Below are 21,059 nucleotides of genomic sequence, written 5' to 3' on the forward strand. Positions count from 1 at the left end.
CATCAGCAAACACCAGATGCATTCTTCATAAATTCCTCATAGAGACTTCATTTGTAAACCTCTGGAAGGCGGCTTTTGTTAAGGGTCTTACCAAGAAGTAGATTGAATGTGGTGAAAATAACGAATGGTTGGTGCAGGACTGTGCCTAAGGACCACCTGCTAACATTCACTGTAAATTACAACATATAAATAGAAGTGTGTCCTCCCTGTCTGTACTGCATGTAGCTGTGTTAATGTGAATAACAACCTGGACTCTGCTGTAGGTGAAGTTGTGGAATGTAAATAATGTAAGTGCTTCAGTTTTGATTATTTTCATCAATATATTTCTATTTAACAGAAGAATGCAATGATATACTTGTTAGTAAAATAGTGAGTAAATCACACCTCAGTGCTGCAATACATTTGAACTCTTACTTCCTGCCTTTCTGATTTCACTTTCAATTAGCCATATATAATTTTAAAAATCGGCCTTCAGTTTTGAGACAGAGGCTGCCAGTGAAAAAAGAGTCACAACAAGCAATAAGTATAAAAATAAAGAAACAGGGATAAATAGAACACCAAAGATTAAACACATTGATGGTTCCTTCTCCCTCCCCACCATCCCCCAACAAACTCCAAAGTTCAGTGGGTACATGTATACAGTGGTATGGTACTGAATCATAGGGAAGATGTAGGTTCCAGGTTTGCTCCTAGTCTCTGCTGAACAACAAAGCTAGAAAATATCTGAACTTAAATTACTTTGTCAGTTGAGTTCTCCAGAATTGTTCCAATTCCTTTCTTAATGTTCTTTCATTAATAAGTAATTAGCCTCAGTGTCTTTAAGAAAAATCAAATAAGAGTTCCTGCTACTGATCATTATGCTGTTAACTGTGCTAAGAAAATAGCTATATGGGGGTGCCAAGAGAGGAGAGAATCAGGATGAGCTGTGATACTTGAATACTTTAAATAACTTCATTGAGGAAGAAAGGCTACCCTAGGATAGATAGCCAAGTGTCCACTGATGGCTTCTGTAGGTCAGGTTATCTAGGGTTTGTTATAAATTGATTTTATTCAAAAGGAAAATTGAGTCTCTGAATCTATGTGATACTGATAAATTAATTGCTATTTATCTCATACCTGTGTGTGGAATCTTGCTGTGCCAATGAGCTGCCATGTTTGCATATGTAACAACAGTGACTACACTTCAAAAATAACTAAGTGGCAGTGTAGCATTTTGGATCATCCTGAGACTGTGAAGGTGCAACATAAATGCAAGTTCTTTATTCTTTAGCATCCAAGCCCTGATGGTACTGTCTGAAGTTCCTCTCTCTGCTGTTTTGTAGAGGAGTTAGCCTGTTTAAAGTGAACTCTTCCATGAAAATAGCTGAAAGAGAAATTTCAGACAGGCACAATAAGGGTTTGTAGACTATAACCCCGCAGATTAATAATCTTGGAGTCCAAGGATAAAGAATGAAGAGGGTACTAGCTTTAGCAATTTTTAACTTTAGACAATGGTCATCGATAACCATTATAAAATTAACTAAAATTCACTAAATAAAGTCTCGATCATCTTTTTATTTAAGAACATTCAAAGTAGCTTTCACAAAGTTTCATCCTTCAATGATTTTGTGACAAATGCAATTTCCCCCTCATTTAAATGGTCTGCATTATATTAATTAGAATTGAACCTTTAGCCAAGTAATATAAATTAGTAATCAATCATAGCCCTGGATATCCCTTTTAAAACATTTCATATGACAATTATATTGAGGAAATGAATTATATAGTCACAAATGAAATATATTCTACTCTAATTTAATATTCTGACAGTGATAATAATGTTTATTGACCATGAATATAATCAGGCTTGTCTTGATGTTAATTCTAGGTGTCAGATAGAATTCAACTTGAGTTTGTCAAATTGTATTTGTGGACCACACCTGATCAAGTGATGAGGATGAAAGTCTCATCTTCCTCAGAATACACTACAAAAGATAGCATGTTCCAAACATTATGCACTTTACTTTTAATAACACAGGGCATAGAAAAAGAGAGATAGGCAAATAATTGTCTTGACTTTCTCTGAGTGCACCTCAGCCCAGACATGCACTGTATCTTGTAACAAGTGTGTTACTTGACAAAGGCATTGGAGAAGACCAATAGTCAGACATTCCTCTCATTGTTCTGTATGGCAATAAGCTGTGTTTGCAGAAAGTAAAGGAGAAAAACAGCAGAATTAGCTTTTTATGAAAATTTGTTCAAGTTTCTGTATTGGGCATGGAATATTACAGGACTTCAAACTCTTGTTGTGAACAACATCAATCATAGGCTTACAACGCTGTCAAGTTCACCAATGGAAAAGCTAGTAAGAAGCCAGGAAGGAATTTAAACTTGAAGATGAGAATTGGAAATTTGAGGCATTGGAGGACAGGAAACCCTTGTAGGTCAGCAAGGAGTGATGAGTGAGTGGGATGGTGCTGGATAGGATACAGGCAGCAGAGTCTTGGACAAGCTGAAGTTTACGGAGAGTGGGGAATGGGAGGCTCCCTAAGAGCGCATTTGAATAGTCGAGCCAGGAGGTGATGGAGGAGTTTTTCTTGAGTTGACAGGCTGGGGTGTGGGTGGACATGGGTGATGTTACGAAGGTGGAAGGAGATGGTCTTTCCGATGAAGTATATATGAGAGTTGGAGAATTTCGGTTGTGATTGAATGGGATACTGCGATTGCGAACAATCTGTTTCAGCCTGAGGCAATGACTGGGCGAAGGGATGCAATTAGTGACGAGCTTACCGAGTTGGTGGCGGGGATCAAAGACCATTATTTCAGTCTCCCAAATGATTAACTGGAGGAAATTCTAACTCATACAAGAACGGATATTGAACAAGCAATCTTACAACACACGGGGAATGGTGAGGGTGACAGATTTTCTGGTCATATAAGGCCGATAGGCATTGGTGATGCACCCAAAATGGAGCTTGTAAATTAGGTGTCCTCCCACTGACCTCACAATCTTCAGTAGGTCAGCACTGGAAATCACCGGTGTATGTGATCCTGGAATAACGGCAGGAATTGCATACCGAGGAATTTCAGGACCAATGCATAAAAGAATGTTAGAATATATGAGAAGACTGATTGGACTACTCCCCATTGAAATTTATGCACAAAAACTTAAACTCTGATGTATCAGTTATGTAACCCTTTCACAACACCAAAACATTGTGCAAAAGAAATTGCCTGTCTGCTTCCAGCTTGGCAGCCAATCACTCCAAAGTCATTTGTTCTCCTTAGACAGCACCTTCCAAACCCATGACTGCTACCATCTAGAAGGATAAGGGTAGCAGTTAGATGGGAGCACCACCCCTGGAAGTTCCCCTCCAAGCCACTCGCCATCCTGACTTGGAAATATATCACCATTCCTTCACTGTCGCTGGGTCAAAATCCTGGAACTCCCTCCCTTACGGCACTGTGGGATGTTCCTACATGGACTGCAGCTTTTCAAGAAGGCAGCTCACCACCACTTTCTCAAGGGCAATCGGAATGGGCAATAAATGCTGGCCCAGCCAGCGGTGCCCACATCCCATGAAGGAATAAAAAAACCTTACCTCTATCATTTGTCTGTTGCCTCCTTCTCAATCTCTCTGATTACTAACACAAAGAGACTTTTTTGAATGGCCCAGCCCATAGAGCTGGTAGATCCCTGATTGATCTGAATCCATAAATCATGACTTCCCAGTCCCCTAATTCTTCGTAGTTTAATGACACTGAGCTCCAGAAGGCTATATGTATAAAAACGTAAAGAAGAAAACCTGATTGTGGCTGTCATAGCCAGGTGGTGGATGATCTTTGGGTGGATCTGGTATACAAGTTACATTTAGACCTACTTGCATTAAGTCCCACTTACCTATCTCCCCTATTTTCAAAGACTTACACTGGTTTCCTGTCCCCCATTGAATTTTTCATTTCAAAATCCTTGTTGTTATTTAAAAATGTCTCTATAACCTCACCCGGCCCTATTTCTGCATCCACTGCCACCTCTGCTTCTCAGCTCACAACCTCACCTCTCCTTTGGCTCCACCATCGGGAACATTTCCATAGAATATTACACATCTCCATGATGGAATTCTCTTCCTCAACCCCTTTGCTTTGCTACAGCTGTTCCACTTTCAAAGTTTCCCCAACGAGTACTTCTTCAATCATGCCATGAGGTGTCAGCTGTGGCTCAGTTCATAGCACCCTCGCCTTTGAATCAGAGGGTTTTGGGTTCATGTCCCACTCCCGGAAACCAAGAACTGTGATTGTACTCGAAAGAGTTGCAATCTGTGACTGTTGATAACTCGAAAGAGTTTCAATCATGCCATGAGGTGTCAGCTGTGGCTCTGTTCATAGCACCCTCGCCTTTGAATCAGAGGGTTGTGGGTTCATGTCCCACTCCCGGAAACCAAGAACTGTGATTGTACTCGAAAGAGTTGCAATCTGTGACTGTTGATAACTCGAAAGAGTTTCAATCATGCCATGAGGTGTCAGCTGTGGCTCAGTTCATAGCACCCTCGCCTTTGAATCAGAGGGTTGTGGGTTCATGTCCCACTCCCGGAAACCAAGAACTGTGATTGTACTCGAAAGAGTTGCAATCTGTGACTGTTGATAACTCGAAAGAGTTTCAATCATGCCATGAGGTGTCAGCTGTGGCTCTGTTCATAGCACCCTCGCCTTTGAATCAGAGAGTTGTGGGTTCATGTCCCACTCCCGGAAAACCGAGAACTGTGATTGTACTCGAAAGAGTTGCAATCTGTGACTGTTGATAACTTGAAAGAGTTTCAATCATGCCATGAGGTGTCAGCTGTGGCTCAGTTCATAGCACCCTCGCCTTTGAATCAGAGGGTTGTGGGTTCATGTCCCACTCCCGGAATACCAAGAACTGTGATTGTACTCGAAAGAGTTGCAATCTGTGACTGTTGATAACTCGAAAGAGTTTCAATCATGCCATGAGGTGTCAGCTGTGGCTCAGTTCATAGCACCCTCGCCTTTGAATCAGAGGGTTGTGGGTTCATGTCCCACTCCCGGAAAACCGAGAACTGTGATTGTACTCGAAAGAGTTGCAATCTGTGACTGTTGATAACTCGAAAGAGTTTCAATCATGCCATGAGGTGTCAGCTGTGGCTCAGTTCATAGCACCCTCGCCTTTGAATCAGAGGGTTGTGGGTTCATGTCCCACTCCCGGAAAACCGAGAACTGTGATTGTACTCGAAAGAGTTGCAATCTGTGACTGTTGATAACTCGAAAGAGTTTCAATCATGCCATCAGTCACCTGCCTTAACTCCTTACCTCAACTCAATATTTGTATGTCTTCCTTTTTTACCCACCCCACACCTTCCCAGATGAAACGCCTTGGCATATTTTCAACATTAAAAGTGCTTTAGAGTAGCATGTTGTTGTTGTTGTTGCAGGAAGATATAACTACTATCAGTAAAAAAGCTTTTCCCATTTGTTAACATAGGCTTGAGTAAGGAGGCTATTAGCATTAAATCATCATTAAGCATCCTAGCATTAAATCTAGTTAGTGCTATGGCACAGCAAAATAAACACCACAGTCTATTTGTGGATAAAGCCAATCTTATACCAATGATTCTGGTAACTTCGAAATCTGGTATTGGTTATTTAATTTCCATTGTATAACAACACTGCTGTTCCTAATAGGAACCAGAGTCAGACACAATCATCCTCCCTGCAATGTTTATGTGAAGGAAAATGGAATAATTTGAGCTCAGCGCTATTACATTCATTTCACAATCAAAGCACATGATTCTGAAAGAGAAGAATATTCCATAACATTAAACAGTAGGAAGAACAAATATGAAGATGAGAAGGGAAACATTTTCGCTGTTACAAATCAATCAACAGAAGTGTTCCCAGGGAATACAAGGCTACTTGAAAAGCAATTATTTTCTGGACATTTGCTGTAAAGTGTAACTATTATTGTTACCATTCTTGATAATAGTCATCAAAATGCCAGATTTATGTATTTAAACAATAACCCCAGCTGTTCAAATGTACTTGCTATTCTTTAGCACAAAGCTAATTACTGAACGAGGCATTCTAAAACAATTAGATAAAAGCTAAAAACTGCGGATGCTGGAAATCCAAAACAGAAATAAAAATACCTGGAAAAACTCAGCAGGTCTGGCAGCATCTGCGGAGAGGAATACAGTTAACATTTCGAGTCCGTATGACTCTTCAACAGAACTAAGTAAAAATAGAAAAGAGGTGAAATATAAGCTGGTTTAAGGGGGTGGGCGGGGGGGGGGGGGGGGGGTGGAGCTGTATAGATTGTTTTATCTCTACCTTTTAGCCTTTTTCGATCCCTTCCCCCCACCCCACCCCCACTAGGACTATCTGTACCTTGCTTGTCCTGCTTTCTACCCTTAATTAGCACATTCCTTAGATAATATCACCACCTTCAACACCTCTTTGTCCTTTTGTCTATGAATCTTTTAGCTATCTCCAACCTGCCCCTTTACTTCCCCTCTCCTCACCGTCCAAGGGCCCAAACACTCCTTTCAAGTGAAGCAGCATTTCACTTGCACTTCCCTCAATTTAGTCTACTGCATTCGTTGCTCCCAATGCGGTTTCCTCTAAATTGGAGAGACCAAACGCAGACTGGGTGACCGCTTTGCAGAACACCTTCAGTCTGTCTGCAAGCATGACCCAGACCTCCCTGTCGCTTGCCATTTCAACACTCCACCCTGCTCTCATGCCCACATGTCCAGCCTTGGCCTGCTGCATTGTTCCAGTGAAGCTCAACGCAAACTGGAGGAACAGCACCTCATCTTCCGACTAGGCACTTTAAAGCTTTCCGGACTGAATATTGAGTTCAACAATTTTAGATCATGAAGTCTCTCCTCCATTCCCACCCCCTTTCCAATCCCCCCTTTTTTTTCCCAATAATTTGTATAGATTTTTCTTTTCCCACCTATTTCCATTATTTTTAAATGTATTTCCATCCATTGTTTTATCTCTACCTTTTAGCCTATTTCGATTCCTTCCCTTCACCCCACCCCACCTCCACTAGGGCTATCTGTACCTTGCTTGTCCTGCTTTCTACCCTTAATTAGCACCTTCCTTAGTAATATCACCACCTTCAACACTTCTTTGTCCTTTTGACTATGACATCTTTTGGTTATCTCCACCTATCACTGGCCCTCTATCCAGCTCTACCTGTCCCACCCGCCCCTTAAACTAGCTTATATTTCACCTCTTTTCTATTTTTACTTAGTTCTGTTGAAGAGTCATACGGACTCGAAACATTAACTGTGTTCCTCTCCGCAGATGCTGCCAGACCTGCTGAGTTTTTCCAGGTATTTTTAGTTTTATCCTAAAACAATAAATGGAAGAATGGGAATATTAAACCGTTAGTGAAAAGATGGCTTTCTTTTATCGGTACAGATGAACAGAGTGGGATTAGAAACAATAATTCCATGGTAAAGGTTAACCAGAATAAATTATCTTGCCAGGAAATCTACAAGCTGTGACTGAGATTTCATTTCAGTTTGAAATTTATATTCCTTTTTGCTCCTCTACCATGCTTTCCTCTTTTAAGACACTCTTTAAAATCAACCCTCTTTGATTAAGCTTTTTGGTCATTTGAGGTACTGTCTCCTTACGTGGTTCGGTGTCATGTTTTGTCTTATAGTGCTCTTGTGAAGTGCCTTGGAATGTTTCACTATGTTAAAGGTGCCATCTAAACATATGGGGCAGAATTTTCCCGTTGGCGTGAGGGGGCGGGCCCCGCACGCACACGCGTAAAATGACGCGTCCCGGCGTCACCGTGCGCCATCACGATATTTTGTTGGGCGTGTGCGCGATGATCTCTGATGCACGCTCGCCTTTAATTAACCGACCACTTAAGGCCCTTGAGGCGCCAATTGTCGGGGATTTTTCGGCACCCGTGCAATGTTCGGGTCAGCGCACGGGCACAATGGGCAGGTGGGTCAGACACATTTGTATAAACCTCATCCACGGGTGGGATAAGAGGGCTCAGTGGGGTCACGAGTGTGCTCTGTCAAATATTGATTTTTCAAAGTTACTGATACTTGCCTGTGTGATCTGCAATACTTCAAAACGCACACCAGCTGCTTGGTCTGGATTCACAACCTTCAGGCCAACACTCTGCAGTGAGGAATCTATTTTGCGCCTGCAGGTTTCAGGAAGCTGTCCCTTAGCCTGGGAATGGGAGCTGAACTCTCCACTGGAGGCACCTCCTCTGAGGAGGAAGGGAGGGCTAGGAGGGGGAGGAGTGCATATTCAGCCTCCAGGGGAGCCATCTTTGGGAGATCAGGCTCAGGCACAAGGGGTGCAAGGCCAAGAGGTAGTCCATGGTGGAAGGGGCTGCAGAAGATGCCACTACCCTGCTGCCAGGGTATACAGGCGGTGAAGCAGCTCCCACAATATGTCTGAGGTGCAGTGCCAAAGGAGACAGTCGACTATATCTGTCAGATGATTGGGCCTGAGATCTCCGCTAACTGTGTGGGTGGACATCCCATGCCAGTGGCTCTAAAGGTCACAGCTTCCCTCAACTTCTATGCCTCTGGCTCCTTCCAGGGCTCGGTGGGTGATCTTTGCGGTGCCTCCAATCAGCTGTACACACTTGTGTCAAGCAGGTTACAGACGCTCTGTTCAGGCGTGCATTGACCTTCATCCATTACCGTTGGGACCAGGCACAGCAAGCCAGAGGCTTCGTAGCGATTGCTGGCTTCCCCTGTGTCCAGGGTGCCATTGACTGCACACATGTGGCCATCAAGGTGCCAGCAGGTGAGCCCGGTCACTTCGTCAACAGGAAGGGCTTCCACTCCATGAACGTGCAGATAGTGTGTGACCACAGGATGCAGATTCTGCAAGTTTGTGCAAGGTACCCAGGCAGCTCCCACGACACCTACATCCTCAGATACTCCCAAGTGCCGGGGCTCTTCAGTGCTCCAGCTCGGCTGGATGGATGGCTGCTGGGTGACAAGGGCTATCCCCTCAGAAGGTGGCTCATGACGCCTCTCCACCATCCAAGAACAGAAGCTGAGCAGCGGTACAATAGGAGCCACGCCTCCACAAGGACTGTGGTGGAGAGAGCCATTGGTCTTCACAAAATGCGCTTCCGATGCCTGGACCGCTCAGGGGATGCACTCCAGTATCCCCCAGATTGTGTGTCGGTGATAATGGTTGCATGCTGCGCTCTCTACAACCTTGTGCTGGAAAGGGGGGACACAGTGGACGATGAAGACATCGATGCAGTGGCTGCAGCTGCACACGATGAGTCCAGCAGTGAGTCCGAGGATGAGCATGCACATGGAAATGCTGAGGGGGTAGGCGCTGACCCGGGCATACTCCAGGGAGGCAGGGACACCTGGAGGCTTTAATCCAATGAACCTTCAGCTAGCACATCACATATGGACCTCCAGGACAAGCCTGGGTAGAAGGCTCCATACTTGATATCTAAGTGCAAAATCCGCCTGGTTAGGAACATTAAATAAGGTCCCTGTTAATAAAGCTGAATGTCCGACAAAACGCTCATTGCATTTATGGAAACCATCCACATGCAGAAGAGACACCCCCAGCCATGGTGACATGTCCGAATTTAATATTATAACAAAAGAAACTTAATGAAACAAAATGACAAAGGCATTAAAAATCACACCAACTCATAAAGACCTCATTGCAGGCCCACACAAAAGCACCAGTGATAAATCCGTGATATACCTAAGGTCCCTTATGTTTATGTTTTCGGGTGCTACATCTTGGTGCTGACCCCTCTCTGGGAGTGGCATCTGAGACAGCCTCATGACTCTGCTGTCATGTTGGCCTCAATGACCTTGGCGGTCATCCTCTGGCCTGTTCCACAGCTGCCATCTCCCCAATTGTCGCAGCCTCACCGGATGCTACGGTTACTGGGAGAGGGGCGGAGGAGCTGCCGCCCTCATCCGGAGCGCCCTGAGAGGTGCCCGCAGAGATGACAGGCAGCTGCTGCGCCGACGTGAGATTGCTTCAGATGGGCACCGAGCTGGGAAACTTGATGCCCAGGCCATCTCCCACATAGGCAATGACCAGCTGAGGTCAATGCCAATGTGAGGGCATGCTGCTATGAGTGCATCCCCAGGAAGCCCTGATGGGACTCCTGGAGGAGCCTCTCCATGAGGGTCGCCACTCTCTCCGTGGAGGACGCATGGCGCTTGGCCATGAGGATCATTGGTTCGGCGATAGTCCACGTAGACTCCTCCACCATGGAGACCAAGCCAAGCATAGCCTCATGTATCTCCCCCAGATGCTCCCGCACACCCGGCCGCATTTCCTGCACCTGCTGCGTCACGGACAACTCCAGAGGCACATCATCAGGCACCGACTGAGCATGTGCCTGGTCCCCTGCAGTCCTCTGACTGCTGGCACCATGATCACTCTCTGTCTCTGCCAGCTCCTCCAGCGACTGTGAAGTGCCGTCACTGCTGTGCCCCGGGGCACAAGTTGATATTCTAATTCCCACCGAGGTGCTAGTATCTGCGCTGGCGCCTGCCTGGCAGAGATGGTGTGACGCTGGTGAGGCTTCAGGCCCCTCAGGTGTGAGAGGGGGCCTCTGCTGCTCCTCCTCCCGGCCCTGCTCCGCTGATGCTGAAGGAGAGAACAAGGACATTGGATCAGTTAATGTGGAGACAATGTCAATGTGCATCCCTGTCCCCCGGATCATTATGCGCTCATCGTTCCATAAGCAATGGTCAAGCCATGTTGCAAACTTCAATCACTGAACATTCGGCACTGCCATGGCTGTTGGGAGAACAATGGAGACCTCACTGCTGGGCAAACATACCTGCCTGTGGCACCCCATCCTCACCGACACCGGTGGACCTGGACGCATGGCGCCTCTCCAAATCTAGGGCCTCCTGCTCGAAGAGGCTAAGAACCGCCAACTGTGCCAGCCCGCCGCCAGTCCTCACCCGCTCGGTGGCATTATGTGCATTCTTCTCCTGAAAAGAGGAGAAGAGCATTGATTAGAGCTACTTGTTTCTGGACTCTCTTCGCGGACGGCCGACCCCAACCAGAGTGGGACATTGCAGGGCTCCAGTGCCTCCTCACCCCCCGCTGCTGTCTAATACTCACACAAGGATGCTAGGCCTTCCAACCCCCACTCTCCTCCCCCACACCACCAGCCACCCCCTTGGCCAAATGATGCCTACATCACATTATCAATTTGGCACCACACGGTCTAACCTTCCATAGCAAGGAGGCACAAGCACATGAAGCGCAGAGGAGAGCAGATCGATTGGTGCCACGCCAAACTGAAGCTCCCCTCCCAGCATGTCATCACCCTGACTTTGACATGTCCTGGAGTTCCAGCCCTGCGCCTAGGTGCAGCTCCTCCAGGTTGTCCCTAAAACAGTGATGTGGGTCTCAGTGTACCACATGCTGCCGGGGCAGAACCCATCTCATCATCACCCTTTCAGGGTGACCTCGGCAGGGACAATATTTGCTGGCCCACCCAGCGAAGGACACATGCCATCAATGATTCAATGCAGTCACTACACTCAGATTTGGGGCGGGGGGGGTGGGGGGGGCGTGGTTTGTGCCTGGGTTGGGGGGGAAGCCTACCCGCTGGGTTTAGTGACCAATGCCAACATGGCACTCACCCTTCCTGAGCGCAACAGGTCGTTGAAGCGCTTGCGGCACTGGATCCAGGCACACCGCACCACGTCGCGGGAGCTCACCACCTCCGCCACCTCCTCCCAGGCACGTTTGGTGATGTGGGGGGGGCCTCCTCCTCCTACCCTGGGGTACGAGGACCTCCTGTTGCACTGCCACCTCCTGGAGGAGGGCAGCAAGGCAATCATTGGAAAAACGAGGGGCACAGTGCCCCCCCTGTCCTACCCTCCTGCCTGGCCTGCCCACCAGCAGCGCTCTGAGGAGCCCTTCCACAGGCCATGATTCGCAGCCTTTCAAAGGCTGCAGCAGCTTTTTAAAACAGGCCGCCAAGTCGCCATTGGACCTGGTGGTCATTGCAGTCCCGCCGCCGCCCACCCACTCCCGCTGTCCTCGGGAGCCATGATTCACGCTGGGCAGGCCTTAATTGGCCTGGACACGTAAAATGGAGGCACAGACCTGATCGCAGGCAGCGATTGGGTCTGCACCCGCTCCCCTCCAACACACCACCCCCCCACCACCCCCCCTCCCTCCGGCCAGCCAGGAAATTCTGCCCATGTTGTTGTTGTTGTGTTTTCAACCCTACGGTTTGAACTATTGTTTGGTCTCTCTCTCTCATTTTACAATATATAACATAAAATGTGTATTCACATATGCGTAAATGCGTATTTTTATATTTGGTTCCTCTCACAGTTGTTCGGCAGGAGGAAGGATAGCCCCATCCCTGCTCATGATTGTTTCTGTTCCGTGGTTAACCCAGCAACTGATGGATGACAAACCACTGTTCGCCCTCCAAGATAATCTATCCAGAACTGGAAAAATCCCCTTAAAGAGAATGCCAGCAAAAATTAGGATTTCAACTTTGTTTTAGCAGATTTTAACCTCATCATGTCTGTCAGAACCTCTGCCTTTTGAAATCTGATAAGACCTCTGCCCTGGTGATTTTCCTCCCACGGTTTTCAAAGTATGTACTTCTGGGTGGATAGTGTGCACTGCTGCATTGTCAACTGGATGAGATGAGTTTCTTGGTCTCATTGTCTATTCTTGTTCTTTTTTTCATATGTTTGTATCTCTCTAATACACATTATTCCTTGCCCATCTTTCCTTTTCCTTTGGAAATTGCTTGTGTTCACCCAATTCATAAGAGCGGTGATCCCACTTACCCTTTGAATGATTATCCTCTTTCTGTTACAGCAGCATTTTCTAAAGTTATAGAAGCTACTGTTGACCTTCAACTTATCCATTGCATTATTCATGGTACCTTAATCCAGGGTCACCAGTGCAGTTTTTGACATGGTGAACAATCTGCTGGACTGGCTGTTTTTATAATGTATCTGCAGGAGTTCATTGTTTGATGCTTTGATAAGTCTGCCTTGGGCATCCGGGCATCCCTCAAATGCTTGACAAGCTCTGACCCCATACTCTTTTGAATAAGTTAACATTGTATAACCGAAGCTACATTTATTCAATCTAATTTCCTCTCAAATTACTTTATCAGTGTTCTCGCTAATTTTTTTATCGTCAGATTATTTTTCCATTAATTCAAGGGTTCCTAAGAGACATCCTCTCTCCAACTCTGTTCCGTCTTAATATAAGTGATCTGCTCCAGTCATCACACAATGCTATCAACTCTGTTTCTGACTTTATATTAATTAATTTCTTCAAAACTCACCACCTCCGCAACTCTCAGAGTACAATGGCTGAATCATTACATGTTAATCTTCTCCATGACCTTCAACAGGGAAAGAAAATCTATTTTTATTCTTCAAAAAAAGTTTCTTAACTTTGATATGAAAACAAAAAATGCTGGAAAACTCAGCCGGTCTGGCAGCATTTTGCTTTTCTTTTCTCAACTTTGATGTTTGTTTATCCTTAGTTCTCCCTCACCTATCCGTATTTTTTAATCTTGGAATCTTCTTGGCTTCAAGTAGAATTTCTGCATCTCCTCCATTGCTGAAACTACCTTCAGGGAGCTTAGTTTCCAATGAATATTCTTTATTCCCCAGATCTTCATTTCCTCTACAGGTTTCAGGCTTTTAAAACCTAAGTACTTTCTGATTTGTTTCCGCTTCTCTTTTACGCTTTTTAACCTTGATAGTGGCCTGTATTTTAAACATTGGTACATCACTATGTCTTACAATAAAACTAAATATAATTGTAGCACAATAATGCACCAATTTCTTCTCAGTTTTCTACTTCGGGCAGTTCAATACATGCACATACATTCCAGTAATTTCTCTATAGACAGCAGGTTTACATCAAAGGAACAGGAACAAGCACTGATTCAAGTCCTAAAATCAAGTATGAACTTTGCAATGGTTTTGACAGCAATGCTTCTTATTACTAAACCAGCAGCAGGCATTCCTGTTGTACAGTGAATCTCTGTGCTCCCAAGATTAATTGCCGTGAAGTATTCTACATAATTACCAATGAAGTGCTGCTAGAACCCATCACCATTATGCTCTGTGGCTGATCTGCTAGACAGCTGTGGAAATTTTAAATCATGGAAACTATTGAAAAGCATCCATCTTAAATGCTGCACCACTTTGTGATTTTAACCCTTTGGGGAATTCCAGTTTCCCTCAGCCAGCTATCTTCCTAAATATTTCTAGCAGACACACTATAAAACTGAAACTAATACCAATATGATATTAATAAAGCTACTTTGATATTGGCCATTGAATTACCATCACATTAATTATATTCTGCTAAAATACTCCAGAAATGTACTTTGATTTAGAAATATATTTTAACATCTGATGTTTCAACACGAGAATTCACAAGAATGGTTCCAGGGATGAGGAACCTCAGTTACGAAGATGAATTGGAGAAGTTGGGACTGTTTTCCTTGGAGAATGAAAGGTTGAGAAGAGATTTAATAGAGATATACAAAATCATGAAGGGTCTGGGCAGAGTAGAGAAGGAAAAACTGTTCCCAATGGTGGAAGGATTGAGAACAGGGTGGCACCGATTTAAGGTAATTGGCAGAAGAAGCAATGGAGACGTGAGGAGAAACTTTTTCACATGGTGACTGGTTAAAATCTGGAATGGGCTGCCTGTGAGTTTGGGGGAGGCAGATTCTATTGGATCTGGAATTGGATTATTATCTGAAATTGGAAGAATGTGCAGGGTTATGGGGAGAAGGTTGGGGAATAGCACCAGGTGAATTGCTCATTTGGAGAGTTGGCACAGACACGACTGGCCGAATGGCCTCCTTCTGTGCTGTAACAATTCTGTGATTCGGCGAACACCTCTTTCCTTGATTTTCTCTCCTTCCTTCCCTTTTGCTGTTCTCTTCCTTTCCTCGGGTTCATTTTCATTCTACTCCTTTTTTTAATAAATGAAGAATTAAAATGTTTTGTACCTATGTTACCTTCTGCTCCCTAGTCGCAGAAAAACCTTTATTCAGGTGATCAAGGTCTCCAAGTTTGAATACTGATAAATATAGATCATGCATATGAGCAAGTTAAACTTTTGGTGTTATTTTCCATCATCATTGTATGGGCAGGAACATAGATGTTTGACAATTTACCAGGCCTTTGGGTGAACATCGTCTATCTTGGTAAAGTTTATTTGAATCTAACTCATTAAAGTCCATGTCTACAGCAGCACATAATCTACTTGTGACTTGTAAAGTGCTGCTGTAAGTGTTGCAAGAGTAGTAATATATCTGCTGTCAGCACAGATGCTATTGTGACAGAAATGCTGCTGGAAGGAGACTGGAAGATATGATGTATGAAATTTGAATTAGATACAAAAAAAGAACTGGCATTTAGATAGCACCATTCACAACCTCATGACACCCCACAGCCCTTTACAACCAATGAAGTACACTTGAAACGTAGTCACTATCAATTTGCACACAGCAAAGCCCCACAAACAGCAATGAGATCATGATAAGATCATTTTTTTTTAGTGATGTCAGTGGAGGAATAAATATTGGCCAAGACACTGGGGAGAACTTACACATCTACTTCTAAATAGTGCCAAGAGGGCTCTTTCTACCAATAAAAGAAAATTTAGGGCACCTCAGCTTAAGCAACTTACCAGAAAAATGGTACCTCCAACAGTGCAGCACTCCCTCAATACTGCACTGAAGTGCCAGCCTAGATTATATGCTCAAGTATCTGAGGTGGGACTTGATCCTACAATCTTCTGACTCTGAGGTGATAGTGCTACCACTAATTCCAAAATAAGCGAAAGCATTCTGAGGAATGGGGAAGGGCGATCTTTGTGCTGATTACACAAAGTGAATCAGCTTGCTCAGTCAATTGTTTCCATGATGTATTCAATGAAGATTTAGTGGCCATGGTGGCAGTGATCTTGCATGAACAAATAGGGCAGGATTTTTAGGTGGGCGTGCGGGCGCGATTGGCGGGCCCGGGTGCAGCCAGGGAATGGACCGCCGCACGCGATCAGCCCCTGACCGCAATTTCATGCCAGTTGGCCCATCAATGGCCAGCCAGAGTGAAACGCGTGCTGAAATGCTCAGTGCTGCCAGGGTGGGGACGGGAGGAGGGCGGGTGCTGACATAAGTGCGGGCGCGGGGAAGCGCGGAATGAAAGCTCCCTGAAGGCAGAGAGCTGCCTCAGGGAGCTGAAGAGTTTTAAAGCAATAAATAAAGATTTTAAAATCTGGAATAAAATGTCCAAGCATCAGAATGAGTCACCTGAAAATATACATGATGAAAATTCTGTCTATACATTATTTTTAAATTTAATAACTGAAACCTCACCTGGCCCTTGGATAGGGTTTCATTAATAATGCAAAGTCCGTCTGGCAGATTTGCCCGACTGCCAACTGTAAGGTTGGCCGACCACTGAAAATCAGAGACAATTGGAACTTTGAAAGAAGAACAAAAATAGCTGGAAAAACTCAGCAGGTCTGACAGCATCTGCGGAGAGGAATACAGTTAACGTTTCGAGTCCATATGACTCTTCATCAGAACTAAGAAATATAGAAATGAGATGAAATTGTTGAGGGGGTGGGACAGGTAGAGCTGGATAGAGGGCCAGTGATAGGTGGAGGCAAAGAAGAGATTGCCAAAGATGTCATAGACAAAAGGACAAAGGGGTTTTGACGGTGGTGATATTAGCTATGGAATGTGCTAATGGTGATATTAAGGGTAGAAAGCAGGATGAGCAAGTGACAGATAGCCCTAGTGGGGGTGGGGTGGGGGGAAGGGATCAAAATAGGCTAAAAGGTAGAGACAAAACAATGGATGGAAATACATTTAAAAATAATGGAAATAGGTGGGAAAAGAAAAATATATATAAAAAAATTTAAAATTATAAATTATTGGAAAAAGGGGGATCGGAAAGGGGGTGGGGATGGAGGAGAGAGTTCATGATCTGAAGTTGTTGAACTCAATGTTAAGTCTGGAAGGTTGTAAAGTGCCTAGTTGGAAGATGAGGTGCTGTTCCTCCAGTTTGCGTTGAGCTTCACTGGAACATAGCAGCAGGCCAAGGACGGACATGTGGGCATGAGAGCAGGGTAGTGTGTTGAAAAGGCAAGTGACAGGGCGGTCTGGGTCATGCTTGCGGACAGACCGAAGGTGTTCCGCAAAGCAATTGGATCTTTAATGGGCTCAACTGCCCTCTTAATTGTCTGCAGGTGCGCTTCTGACTTTTGCACATGCCCGCTGACCGAAATATCGCACGAACACGGGATGACGTCAGGACGCGTGCCCAACGTCATCACACGCTATTTTACGCTCGAGTGGGTCGGGGCATGTTAGCCCGCATGCCAAGCTAAAAATTGTGCCCATAGCATTCCGAAAGGGCCATAGCGAGGGTAATCAATTATTCACTTTTCCACAACTCAGCGGAAGATACATTGAATACAATTATACTTCATCAATTTTATTGACTGCAAGCAGTCCTTTTACTTAGTTTGGCAAAGCCTCTGTTTAGAGGGATGAGGGCTGGAAACAATTGTCTGACTCACTGAAAAGCTCTACAGTATTTCCTGAAATCCAGTACAGATAGGAACCAGGTTGACTGGTTCATAGCCAATTTTGGGATAAAGCCTGCCTGAGAATTTTGACTTTTGTTTTCCAATACAAAAGGTTAATGAACAGAGTGTTGAGTGACATAAATCTAGGTCCATTGTCCCAAACAAAATGTCCAAATAATTTTCACTATGCAGACACAATAATGCTGATTACAGATAATGTTGGTGACAATAGCAATAGGTATTGTAGGTAGATCTTTTGGGCTTTATATCTATACCATAAACTCTGAAATCATGCTGTTGCTAAGGGGAGAATTACTACTTGCAAGAGGTAGCCTTCTACTATGGATGGGATCATTACATAGATTGGTAAACAAGAAACATCAAGTCAGGAATTCCAGATGTGTCAGATCAATTGTAAAAGCTAGAAATAAAAGATTCTTATTTTCAAAATGCCTGTTTATTCTGGATGTAAACAGATAGCAGCATCAATGAAACCAAGTCAATACACAAACAATTCTGATTGTCAGAATTGTGAAAAGGCATCTAAAGCGCCTGAGTTTGTTCAGTGAAATGCTGCAGGTACAATCTCAACATGCCTAATAAATATCCCAACAGTGTCAACAGAAGCTGCAGAACTTAGTACAAGTGGACATTTGATTTCATCAGATAGACAGCAGATGTTAGACAGTCGAGGCTGCAGGTCGTACAGTTCAAAGGTGAGTGATCTGAGTTATCATCATGCCAGAGCAAACCTGTCAGTGAAAGGTTACAACGATGACATGTTTTACACCAACACCATGTACATGCCTTTGTAAGAAATTGAAGGGTTTAGTATATTGCAGACAGATGGAGTAAATATGTAATTGGATGTGATCGTCACAAGCTTGTCCAGTTATCCAAAAGGAGATTTGGCACCTTATTTCAGAAGATGATAATTATAATGACTTGGCAATGACAGGTGAAGCAAATCTACTGCTAGGCAAACAGAATTTCTTAATTTGTACTGATAACTGGAGAAAACTGACACCGAACTGCACTTTGGCCTGTTCTTCAGTTCTGTTACGACTCTGAATGTTAAGATTTTATTTAGTCATGAGTTAACAACATGCCAATTTTTTCAATATGCCTTCGTGTCAGTATCTTTTATTATATCCTGACTTTGCACACTCTTTAACAAGCTTCTCTTTACAATTATCCTCTTTAAACTTTGATTTTGTTCACCATGTGTAGACTGGATATAACCACAAGGTGGTGCTCTCGACAAATTAGTTTGAATTGTTTCATTACATCTATAGTTGTCCTTATTAAATGATTTTTTAAAGAATGTACACTGTCTTGCATGCTGACACTTGGGTAAAGAAAAATATACATTTGTTACAGGAGGGTATTTGATATAATGAGTTTGGCACTACAATTTTGTTTATAGGTATAGTTTCAGAAAGAAATGAGCAGGCTACACCAAAGAATTTGCTGTCCGGTGAAGTGTAATCGCTTGTTCTTGTAGTTCAGGTTGGCCAGGTTTTGGGAGGGGGAAAATCAGCATTTTCCCTTCCCACATTTTGCTGATACTCCTTCCAAAGGATCTGTGGATCCTTTTCATATATCCTGTTCAGGGCGGTGAAGGTACCACTGAAAAAATGATTGACTTATTTCACTAAGGGTTCATTCTGGAGCAGTTCATTCTGAATACTTTAGTGAAGAAACCTGCATTGTTTTGGGTTAAGTGGTATTTCTCACTTCACTGTTAAACTGTTGGTCTGCTTGATTTAAAATGATAACAATAATCCACAGCAGGCCTCATCAATCCCACTGACTTCAACTGAAAATAAATGTCTAATGTATTATTATCTGGCTGCCTATCCTGAAATAACTCCTCCTTTTGATCTAATCACTTTTTAAAAAATAACACACACCTGTCTATCTCAGTGCCACAAATTAAATCTTGAAGTGTGGAAAGATGAAACATGAAAACATGAATTATTAATTAGGGAAAATAGGTATATTCCTTATTTTCACTTAAAAAGATCTTTACCCTTAAGTTTATTAAATTCTAAATTGCACTTAAAAATTACCAATGAACAGAAGAGAAGTGAAGACTAGAATGCTGTGCTTTCCGTGGTTACAGGGGTTGTCGGTCTCTATGATTGTGGTCAATCTGGTTCTACAAATATTCAGAGAATGAGTCATCCTAATGATTCCCATCCTGCCTGCCTGTCGAATACTGCATGTTAACATATTTAACATCAGCTGGGAATTGTCCTCCTTGGATTTCCTGCTGAGATGAGATGCACTCTCGTTATGAAGGTTGTATGAAGCTGTCCATTTTATTTTATCTGATACAATCCACTGACAATTAGGAGAGGTGATGTATACATGAACATCAAGAGCCAAGATGTATCAGGAGATACATTAAGATCACCTTGTTAGATTGCAGTATAGTGGAAGAGAAACTAAGGTTCCAGAATTTGGTTTTCTTTTGACTAGATGACAGATGACACCAGCATTTAGAAAGCAGGCGAATCATTTGTTGATTTCAAAGACCTAGGCAAAGTGTGGATTTCACCTCTTAAACCATTGGTACTGAGATGGGTTAGTTACGTCCTTGGGAAGAGAAACATGAATATTACAACTCATGTAGATCTCATGACGATTGCTCAGCTGGAGGAAGGACTGTCACTGAGTGGCATTTAAAAAGCAATGCTGTTTGATATTCCCTATCTCAGATAACCAATGGGACACTGAATACACACTAAAACGTTAGACTGGCTAGAGATTATTTTGTAATAGAGGGGCGTTAGGTTTGGATTTGGTGTGGAATGGGGCAAGGAGCAATAAAACATAAATATTCAGCTGGAGGAGTGCTAATATTGGCGAGTTGAAAAGCCATCTGGTCCACGTGGAATCAACTCAATGATTGACAGTTAAAACAGTGAATGGGCAATGGGAGACCTTCAAAGAGGAGATCGTTTGGGTAAAGGTTAGGCATATTCCCTTGGGGGAAAAGGAGGGGCGCTTAAAGCTAGACCTCCCATGATGGTTGAAGGTACAGAGATTAAAATGAGACAGGATAAAGGAGGTTTCTGATAAATACCAGGCTCATAAAGAAATAGAAAACCATGCTGAATACAGAAAATACAGAGGGTAAATGAAAAAGGAAATAAGAGGGGAAAACGAAGTATCAGAATAGATTTGTGACTAATAGCAAAACTGAAAGTCTTCTATAAACATATAGGAAGGCAGTCAGAAGGAGGGTGGGGCTGATTAGGCTGCAAAAAGGAGATCTTGTAGAAGCAGAGGGCATGACAGAGGCACTAAATGTGTACTTTGCATCTTTCTTCCATAAACAGAAGGATGTCACCAATGTCACGGTAAAAGGAGGAGGTAGTAAAGGAGAAATTGGAAAATTAGATAAAGAGGACGTGCTTAAAAAGATTGGCTGACTCAAGGTAGAAAAGTCA

This window comes from Cetorhinus maximus, chromosome 19 (genome assembly GCF_964194155.1).
Source record: "Cetorhinus maximus chromosome 19, sCetMax3.hap1.1, whole genome shotgun sequence".
In the NCBI taxonomy this organism is placed as follows: Eukaryota; Metazoa; Chordata; class Chondrichthyes; order Lamniformes; family Cetorhinidae; genus Cetorhinus; species Cetorhinus maximus.